We start from the raw sequence: 11,204 nt of genomic DNA, 5'->3' as shown, positions 1-11,204 counted from the left end.
AGATTCCAAATGGATAGACTAATTTAAAAATGCTTGTGAAAATATAAACATATTTTTACTTATTCATGAGCACTGGTGCTTTTATGAAGATGATACTTAAACTAGCCTTGATAATAGAAGTGTAAACAATGCTGAAGTTATTAGCCTGTAAATAATTCTTTCCTACCAAGGACATCAGGTAGTTTATCAGATGCATTTCTTAGAGTTGGGGTCAGCATTCTTGATTTAACATCCTATACACAGTGCATAAATACAGGAGTTAAGAAATTCTGGTACCATAAATAAGCTAATTATCACCCCCTAATTTCCATTTTATATAAAAGACAAATTATTTATATAAGAAAATGTTAAGGGGTGGAGCCAAGATGGCAGCTGGTAAGCAGGAACTAGTATGAGCTCCGTATGGAGTCCCTCCAAAAACCTATAAAAAATGGCTCTGAACCAATTCTAGAACAGCAGAACCCACAAAACAGCAGAGGGAAGCAGGGCTCCAGCCCAGGACAGCCTGGATAGTCTCTGGGTGAGGTCTATCCCACACGGAGCTGGGAGATGGGAGCTGGGAACGGAGTGGAGCAGAACCCAGCCTGAACGGCGTGGAACATCCAGACCAGAAGCTGGGCAGAGGGGACCCTAGCGACCTGAATCAGTGAGCTGCAGCAGTTACCAGACTCCTTAACCCACAAACACCAAAGACTGCGAGAAGGTTAGTGGGAAAAGCTGCGGGAGTAGAAGGAGTTCGCGGTTCGGCTTCCAGCCCCAGGGGCAGCGGAGGTAGGGCAGCTACAGCTGTTGTTACTTCCGGCTCCAGGCCCACCTGGTGGGAGGAATTAAGTGGCGGATCAGAGCAGGAGTGCATCGCCTGCTGAAGATCTAAGCCCAGTCCGGGTTGGGGGTTCTTGGGGAAGGAGCAGTGCTGGTGTGGCAGAGCTGGCACCTCCCCCCCAAACGTGGAACATAGAACTCTCTAATCTACAAGCAGTCATACCCCACTGAAAAACTCAAAGGTCAAGTTAGTTGGCTGGGAACATGGTCAGGCAGCGAAAACGCACCGAGATTCAGTCTCAGACTTTGCATTCTTTCTTTGGTGACAAAGAAGACCAAAACATACAGCCTAAAGAAGTCAATAAAGTGCAAGAGCCTACACCAACAGCCTCCAAGAAAAACATGAACTGGTCCCAGGCCATGGAAGAGCTCAAAAAGGAGTTGGAAAAGCAAGTTAGAGAAGTAGAGGAAAAATTGGGAAGAGAAATGAGAAGGATGCGAGAAAACCATGAAAAACAAGTCAAGGACTTGCTAAAGGAGACCCAAAAAATATACTGAAAAATACACTGAAGAAAACAGCACCTTAAAAAATAGACTAACTCAAATGGCAAAAGTGCTCCAAAAAGCCAATGATTAGAAGAATGCCTTGAAAGGCAGAATTAGCCAAATGGAAAAGGAGATCCAAAAGACCACTGAAGAAAATACTACTTTAAAAATTAGATTGGAGAAAGTGGAAGCTAGTGATTTTATGAGAAATCAAGATATTATAAAACAGAAGCAAAGGAATGAAAAAATGGAAGACAATGTGAAATATGTCATTGGAAAAACCACTGACCTGGAAAATAGATCCAGGAGAGATAATTTTAAAATTATTGGACTACCAGAAAATGTTAAGACTAGTGAAATACGCAGAGAAGCCTAGCTTACTCAAAAAGGAAAAAAAAAACAAACAAAAGTGGACAAACAAAAACAGAAAACCTCAATTTTGTTTCACTCATTAATCATGAATCTCTTTTGTGAGAATGATAGGGTGGCATAACGGTAATTACCCCAACTTGGAATCTACATACCGGTATTCCAGATCCAGCTTTGCTGGCAACAAACCATACGATCTTCAATTAATGATTTTACTTTTCAGATCATCAGTTTTCTTATATGAGAGAGATAGGCTTCCCTTAAATGCTGGATATGGGTTAAAAGATATCAAAGGTCCCTTCTAAGTCCCGTCAAAAAATTCAGAATTGAATTAATAATGGTATTACTTCCCACAGAAATCTCAGCTAGTCTAACTGTTGTTTTTCTACCCATTTAGCTAACCAGGAAGTTTATGGATATGTATTTATGATTTGTTTTGAAGTTCATTAGAACACTCGGTACCATTAGAAATAATGCAAAAATATTGCAAGTCAATGAAAAATAACTACATAAAATGACAGCTATTCTTTGGCAAACACATTTTACTTATGTATCAGATTAAAAATTATTACATGCCCAAAAGTCAATCTCTACACATACTATAGTCTTGGGTTCAAGAATTTTTTAACCAATTTTGCTAGTGACTACTGGTAGCCATCAATTTCTTACATAATCTACTTCCCCTGCTCTCAGCCTCCCAGTTTTGTTCTACTATTGTACTCCAAGGAATTATTTTCTTGTACCATTTTTGTACAATTTCTTGTTTTTAATGCCATTCTTTCAATAACTTCATCCCCACTAAACCAACACCCTTTTTTGTTTCGAGAAGCCAACCCTTAGCCCTTTAAAGAATAAGCTTGACTGATCTATGTAACCTCTGTGAAGACAAGCTGAGAGGAGAGGGGAAGGGGAGAGGAGAAGAGGGAAGGGGTGGGCACAGGAGGAGAGGAAATAGCTATTAGCATACTTGTAATAGTGAAAATATTTTACAGTTTCTAATATGAGATTGCAGTTTTTATTTTTATTATATTATTTCCACTTCATTCAATTGTGGGCAGATCCTCTCAGAGACATAGGCTAACTTTGATCCATTTCTACAAAGAGTACTTATATAAATAATTATTTAAGAATATTTTTTAAGTTAATTTCTATGCATCCAGACATCATGATTTTTTTTAATGGTGAGCAAAGTAACACCAAGTGAAATCAAACAAAATGAAACAAAAACCTATGAATTAAAATACTAAGTTACTTGTTAAGAAATATTATTTCAAATTTGGAGAAGGAATAGATATGGAAAGAGCTGAAGAAAATGAAATAGTAACTATGATATGAAATAACATTTTTTAAGAAAAATGAACTAGTAGCAAAATACTATAAAAGGTTAACAATTATTTCCAGAATCATGATGTGAGAGTGGTGTAGACATTTCCTTTCCTTTCAGGGAAGGAATAAATAAGCTGATTATATGCCTCCCTCAAAAATTGGGTCTTGATATAGAAAATTAGAACAATATTTTAAGTCTTTCCTTTCTAATGGCCCAAGATTCAGAACTATTCATAAACCCCCAAAAGAAAATTCATAGGTTGAATACTTTTATCTCCATGTGTTTGAAGAACTGTTATATGGAAGAGAAGTTAAGCTTTTTTTTTAACTTGGTTCCAGCAAGCCCCAGAAGGACCCAAAGGTTGGGGAAGGAACAAACAAGGAAAAAAAAATGATTTTGGTGAGGAAAGGCATAGACTGTTAAAAAATAAAGTCTGTCCTAAAGTGGAAAAAGCTTCCATGGGAGGCAGTGGTTTCTTTTATTTTGTGTTTTGCAAGTGAAAGTCAAATTGTACCTCACTATGGATATTACACAGGGGATTTTCAGATTGGTATGGACAAGACTTGATACTTTCTTATATTTCTCACAACTCTCAGATTCTTGTATTCTGTCATTGAAATTGTTAATTCAAACATTTCCAAAATATCTTTTCTACTTCTTACATAACGACCACAATATTTAATGATAACAGCCAGGACATCTGCAACTTGACCTAAGTGGCTGTCACAGCATCCTTCAGCTTGGGTTTTCCTTTGGGTGTGGGCAGCTGCTAACACTTACCCACTCCCTTCCCCCTTATACACAGCCCTTGAGCCTCTGACCCCAAATGCAGCTCTCATACCAGCTGGTCAGAGGAGACTTTCAGGCTTCCCCATACACCTGGCCTGAAACCAAATATCATAATATAACTGCTTATATGTATCTATTGGATATCTCATCTCATTTCACCCCTACATATTATGTGAGATGAGATAAAGGACTTTCTTGCTTCACTACTGCCAAACATCCTTCCAAAAACTAAAGAAAAAATGGACTTTAAAAAACCTTGCTTAAGTCAGGTAAAAGTCCGAAGTGCTGACAGAAAGTATCCCTTTTTCAAACTTCTGGGCAATCAAAGTTTCCATGTACTTTGGGGATGATGGCTCAAACCAAAGAATCTTTCATTGTCTATTTGATGAAGTTTGACAATTACCTTGAAATAGTCGTGATAGACTTTAACTTTTAGATTAGAAGCAGAATCAATAACTAACTCCCACGAAAATGTGCCTATCTAAAGCTTTCAATTTTTAATGGTTGGTGTTTTGTGCAAATGCTATGTTGCTTTTTTTAAAGTAAATTTCTAAGTTACAGAGACAGATCTCAAGAGGGCATTTTGTCTCAGAGATGAAAATAAAATACATTTAAAATATAGGTTATAGGAATGGAAGATCTTAACAGACATGCAGCCCAACCCACTCATTAAGAAAAATTGATAGATGATAGATAGATAGATAGACAGACAGACAAATAAATGAATAAGATAAAGTAACTGAGAGCCAGAAAGCTGCAGCAAAGCTGACCAAGGTCATATATTTATTGAGTATCACTCGTCAAGTGCAGGTTAGTTTACTTGAAACCAATTACACACTGCTTCTCTGGCTTCTGATTATTCTAATGGATGTTTTGCTGCTTTTTCCTCATCATGGAGCTGCAGATGCTATGTTTTATATTAGTATTATTATTATATTTAATTTGGTTTCCCTGATTTCCCTGAGATAGGCAGTTCTTCATGAAGAAATGTCCTCTCCAAATGCTGAATGACTTCAGTGCTATTTTTCGTTATTAGGAAGCCCCTTAGCACACAGAGTTCAGTTGGCTTAACTGGACCAACCTAGCCAATGGGCTTCATTGCCAGGACTCAATCCCAGGTCATTTTGCCCCTGATACCACCATTCCCTATACACTAAATCATGATACTTCTCACTTTTCTAAATAACACGTTTCCCTTGCAATATCAAGTAAATTTCATGCTTTGGTAAATGGAAGACTTCATAGCTTATAAATTAAAGGAATTTTTATGCTAAAGCATCTATAAGGAACCAAATTTGTATCTTGCAAGGTGGGGATCTCTGGATTTTTTACATCAAATTTGCAGCTCATATGGAACATGTTCATGAAAAATCATGATATTTATTCTAGCAGAACATATTTATACTAGCACTTTTGTGGTAGCTAAGATGTAGAAACAAGTTGATGCAAATCAAAGGCGGAAGGAAGGAAGCATTTGTGAAGCAGCCACTATGTATATAAAATTGCTTTATGTAGTTTGCTGCAGGAGAGATTTTATTAAAAATCTACAGACAAGTTTTAAAAAGAAACATCAATTAAATATTAAAATTAAATATAAAACCACAGTGATCTCAAATTCTAAAAATTATATGCAAAATAGCAGTTTAATTTCCCTATCTATAACAAACATACAAATATTCTGTCTTTTGACCTCTCCCATTCCCTGTTGGCAGGCTTTGAAGCATTTAACAACATAGCATGAATACTCTTACACATAGATGAGAGTTCAGGTAATACAAATGTTCATTTAGAGTTACTTGCACATTTAAGATTGTGTGAGTCACAGGAATTATATTTAGTTTGCTGACGCATGTCTCTGATGAGTTCTGAGTAAAAATAATTAAACCTCATTTCCAGACTCAAAAATTTTGAATTCGAATGCTAACTTGTGAATTTCAATCATGATATTTTCCAATAATTACATTTTATTTTTCCCTTAAGAGCCTGAGAATGTTGGTGATAATTAAAACTGCAATGTACTCAGCTACATTCTTCAAGCCTCTAACCTGTAAGCTAGTGAAGGGGGCTCTTCTGTTACAATATCTGACTGATATAGAACTCCTACTCAGATTTCCAAGCTTAGTCAGCTGGTCATATAAATGACATAGGGAACCAGGGTCTAGGGTGGTTGTTTTTTGGGATTAGTCACTCATTCTGTTGTTTATCCTTAACTCCTGGGCTCCAAATAACAGCCTATTTAAAAATGCAACTTAATGGCCATTTATATTCTGACTGCAATCAGAAAAACACTGATTGCTGAGCTAGGATTTTATTTTTTTTAAGATAAAGATAAGTAACATAATGTCTGCAAAATATTGATTCTTTGGATGCTGTGACTGTGGTTCTCTAAATTAAAATGTACATGAAGCATATTTTTAAATGATCCTTAAATTTGAATCCTGAATCCTAGGGAATTAATGAGGAACCCTAGAGAGTTGGATACAAAGAGTTTGGGAATTAAATAATAAGTATTTTCTTTTATTGAATTGGCCCTTTTTGGAAGTCACAAATTGCAACTGTAATGTAGAAGTAATACTTTCTGTGCATGCGTGTGTATGCGTGTGTGTGTGAAAATCTATTTCTTTCCTCCCCACACATATTAGATATACATATATTTATATTTATATGAAAGATTAAAAAAAAATACCCACAAAGTAGAGCCATAACGTCAGATCCTTCATTAATATAAACAAAATCAACAACAAATCAAAAAGAATTAATTGTATATCTACTAGGTCAAATTATTATGCTAGCCTGTATAGTAGAGGAAATAGAGTAACAACTAATAATTTTGTCATCAAGGAATTTGGGGGAGAACCACATGGCCGTTACCAGGTAAACTGATACCACCAGACAATTCTATAGACCCTTTGGACAGAAAAATACAGAAAACATACCAAAAGCCTTGCAGAGATACATTATGCAGCTGTTATGTTAGATTTTACTTATCCAGATATCTCCCCATCGATGCCCCCTCCTTTCTCCTCCACACTCTTTTCGGAAAGGACAGTAGCCAATAATTTCTTGGCTTGCCTTTTGACTATTTAATCCTCCAAGCTTGGAAGAATTAACATCAACAGCTGATACTCACTCACAGAAAGATTTGTTAATGAAGAATTGATGGGAACTTTGGAGAAAAGTTTCCAGGAATTTGGGACAGAAAGGGAAATCCAGGCATGTACTTTGCTCTTCCACGATAATGGTTATTTCCTATTCCTCCTAACAATACTCTATTACTCCTGATTCTTTGACTTTACACTGTCTCTGTGACTATTCACTGGGACAATTATAGAAAGTACATTTTTATATCAAATTTCTATATTACATATGATTCAGGATAGAGGCAGTGTGGGAAGGGAAGTTCACACATTTATTAGGGTTGACAGAAAGAGCTGCTAATCCGTGTGCCCTATGCTAAACTTCTCAATTGGTTTCCTCAACCTGATCCATCATTACCTACAACTTTGCACAGATCTGAAATGTTAAAAAAGGATATCATGGAGCTTGGGATTTGAATAGACTTTGACAAAGGATAGGACATTTATAGCTGGAGGAGTGAGAAAGTGTGTGAAACAATTTAAGTGATGGCAGAAAAATGGGAATTGTGCATGGGGTATCCATGATATAATGCAATAGCTAGTCGGAGTAAAATTAGAGTAGAGAGGGGAATTGAGGGTAATAAGGCAAGAGAAGTCATGTGGAGTCAGATTATGGAGTGCAGAAATGGCAGCTGAGACCTCATCTGGTAGATTTTTTGAACTAGTGAGATAAATTGCGGGGGGCAGGAATTGTAGAATACAGACCAGCTAGGATGTAATTTTAATAATCCTTCAACAATTATATAATTCCTACTGCATCAATAGATTATACTTTATAATCTTATTTTATTTATGTCCTGGCTTTCTAGTTTATTGAGAATTTCAGCAAGTTGCCTAGGGTCATTTGCTCAGCAAGTGGATATCAGAGGTTCAACTTGAAATCCAGTCTTCCTGTCTCCAAGAATGCTTCCTTATTCATTTTGTTATATTGCCTTTCTCCCTGTCAATAAGCATAATCAAGTTTCACATCTAGATTATTACATTATATTTATAACAGATATTATAGTACATTGTGAGTCAGTGTAACAGAGTTGATAGAGAGCTGGTCCTGGAGTCGGAAAAGCCCAGCCTTACCAAGTCTCTGAGATAGACTGATTGGGAATACCTGGGCAAGACCCTCACCCCTCAGTGCCCTGTGAAACTTTCTAAGATTGTAAGTTTACAAAACATTTGTTAATTGATTTTGTCAATGTAATCGTAGGTCTGGACTACTCTTCCTTCCCCAAAATGCAAAATATCATTTAGCTTTCTATCAATACATATACGTATTGTGTATTATAATATGTATGCATGTATAAATGTATATATAAAATACACAATGCATATAAATACCATACATGTGCATTTATGTATTTATGTGTATCCATCTATATATGTATAGATGTACATGTAAGTGTATGTGTGTATGTTTTCATGAGAAAACTGTGTCATAGGTAATAAAGTTATTGCTATCCCCATTTGAGAGATTAGAAAATTGAATTTCAGGGAGTCATAATAAATTGTCTATGATCTCACAACTTGTAAGTTTAAGAGGTGGGATTCTAACATGGATATTCATGACTCTGTAGCTCTTTGCATTTATAAGATTTTTTTCCCTACTGCAAACACCCTTCCAGGCCAGGAATTGTACACATAGTGTGGATTTCAATTTCTCTTTCTTAAAATTATTGATATAACTCAACATAAAAGCAATCAAATGTCAATACTACTAGCAATGCCATGTTTAAATAGAGTACTTTGAGTAAATTAAGTATTTAAAAACTGATTTTTATGAATTGACCTTATAAAGAGCAAGCATAGAGACATTAAGAGATTATTTGTGTATGTGTGTGTGTGTGTGAAAGGTCCTTTTATATTCAAATTAAGTTGCACATTCTTCAAAAGAGATTTTTCCTCTTTTAAAAGTCAAGCTCAGTAAATAAAAGTTAAGAGGTTCACTCTGAAGCAGACACTTAAGGTTAAGAAATAGCTAAAATGATGATGGTCTATTGATATTAGGAGAAAGAGGTAAGGGTAGCTTAGCTAAAAGTGTGCAATCAGCAGCAAGTTGCTATGGTAATGGAATTTTTAGTCCACATAGAACTCACCATAGGAAAAAAAAATCATCATGGGGGTGATGGGAAATGAAAGGATACCACGTTAGGCAATTTTCTACTTCAGTTTTAGATCAACAAAGGTGGAGCGAGATTTCAGTCTCAGCAGCAAGAATAGTGAATTTATTCAAAGAAAGCCTAAAAGTTAGCAGTGGTGACTTGCATGTTTATCTTCTCATTAAGCTCTGAGCCTATGACCTAGGAGGCCACAGAGCCCCATAGCAAAAGCATACTTTGCAGTCTCAAATTCATGGAATCACAGAAAGTTTCAAATATGGAAAGATCTCAACAGCCATCCAATCTAATTCTGATGTAAGCATTCTTAAACTTTTTTTCATAACAGCCCCCTTTAACCATCTGATGAAGCTTATGGACTCCTCAGAATTATGCTTTAAAAGCCTAAAAGAAAATATATCGAATAAGAAATCAATTATATAAAATATGGTGTGATACACACACACACACACACACACACACACACACACACACATATATATATATATATATATACACACAAACACATATTATACACACACATACATACGCGCAGAAGTGTGTATAATTTTTCAAGTTCAAGGATGCCCAACTATGAAGCCATGCAAAAAATCTCTACTATTACATATCTGAAAAGTGATTCTCCATCCTAGCCTTTGCTTGAAGACCTCTCAGTAGGGGGAACCTCTTGGAAGAACACCGTCTTTTAGGATTGTTCTCATGTTTGGAGGGTTTCCCAGACACTCTCTATGTTTTCTTCTGAAACTCAGACCCATTAACCATGGTTCTGCTCCCTAGAGGCAGAGGGAACAACTGTAATGACTCAAGCAAAAGGGACATGTGGGTTAGTAGGTGAATTGTTACTATATGTGTGACCCTGGATAAGTCACTTATGCTATCACTACATTAGCAATGCCATCCGTTGCTAGCGGGATTTGTGCAACCTGAACACTTTTTCTTTGCCCTTAATTCAAGACAATAGTTCTGGCAAGGCTGAGTTTACAAAGCTCCCATCAGCACACACACTTGAGAAGAATCTGACTTCCAAAGGAAACATCTAAGAAAATTCACTTGAGAGATAGTAAGAAACAAATTAAAACGAATACCAATATTTCCTGTGAATTTAAAACCAATGGGATAATTAATTTTACTTAGAGATCTTATCCTTTAAGTTGTTCCTTTTATTTTAATGTCACAATTTGATAATACTATGGGATTGCCTAAGAAAATGAGAGGTAAAATGATTCAGCCAGGGACATATGGCCACTATGAATGTGGAGGTCTCGAACAGAGGAAATCCTGACTCTGTAGGCAGCTCTCTACCCAGTTCTCCAGATTGCCTCTGGATATGTTGCTGAATATGCATATGGTGTTAAAATAATATTGATCTACAGTTAATGTCGATGCTTTAATAATAACTGATCTAAGTAACTGACTTTTGTTTTCCTTTTTTTTTTTGATGGTATCTGATTTCATTAGTATTGTGAACTTATAAGAAACTTCACTCTGCTAAAGCAGTCCAGAACCTGCTTGGTGAAATAGAGCTCTTGAATATTGCCCATCACTTTACCAGCCTGGATGATTTGGGCTTGTTACACAGTCAGGATGGGTCAGAAGCACAGCTTGAATTCAGGCCTTTGCTCTCTTTATTCCACCCTGCTACCCTGTCTCTAGGTGTTTCTGCTCTCTAGCCACATCTTCAGAGATTCCCCTAATCCATACGATTAAAGTATGTACATTGTTTAACCCATATTTTAATATTCCAGGAATACCCAGTAATATATGTATGATTGGTATTGCCCCATTTTAGAGATGAGGAAAACGAGGCCTAGAGAAGTTAAATGACATGTCTGAGTCACACAGCTAGCTAAAAGGAGAAAAAATGTAAATAGCAGCCACATGTATTTTCAGAAATGGTGACCTTCTCCATTGTCTCTGTGCCCTTAGGGAACAAACTCATTCTTTCAGAGATAAAATAGATCAAGCACCTAGACAAACCTCCCACTTCCCACTGATGATAGAAGGGAAGGTTTTCCTTTCTCACATATTCCATGGTTTTCCCCAAATCTTGCCCCTGCAGTGGTAGCAGGGAGCCTGATCCTGCCTCCCTTCTTATCAGCTGAACTGGAGGGGTGTCGAATGCATGGCTACCCATTGCTTCTCTGCCCTATTTTCTCGTGGAGGTGG

The sequence above is a fragment of the Trichosurus vulpecula genome, chromosome 4 (assembly GCF_011100635.1).
Source record: "Trichosurus vulpecula isolate mTriVul1 chromosome 4, mTriVul1.pri, whole genome shotgun sequence".
In the NCBI taxonomy this organism is placed as follows: domain Eukaryota; kingdom Metazoa; phylum Chordata; class Mammalia; order Diprotodontia; family Phalangeridae; genus Trichosurus; species Trichosurus vulpecula.
The sequence above is the reverse complement of the archived record's forward strand: the minus strand, read 5'-3'. Positions refer to the sequence as shown.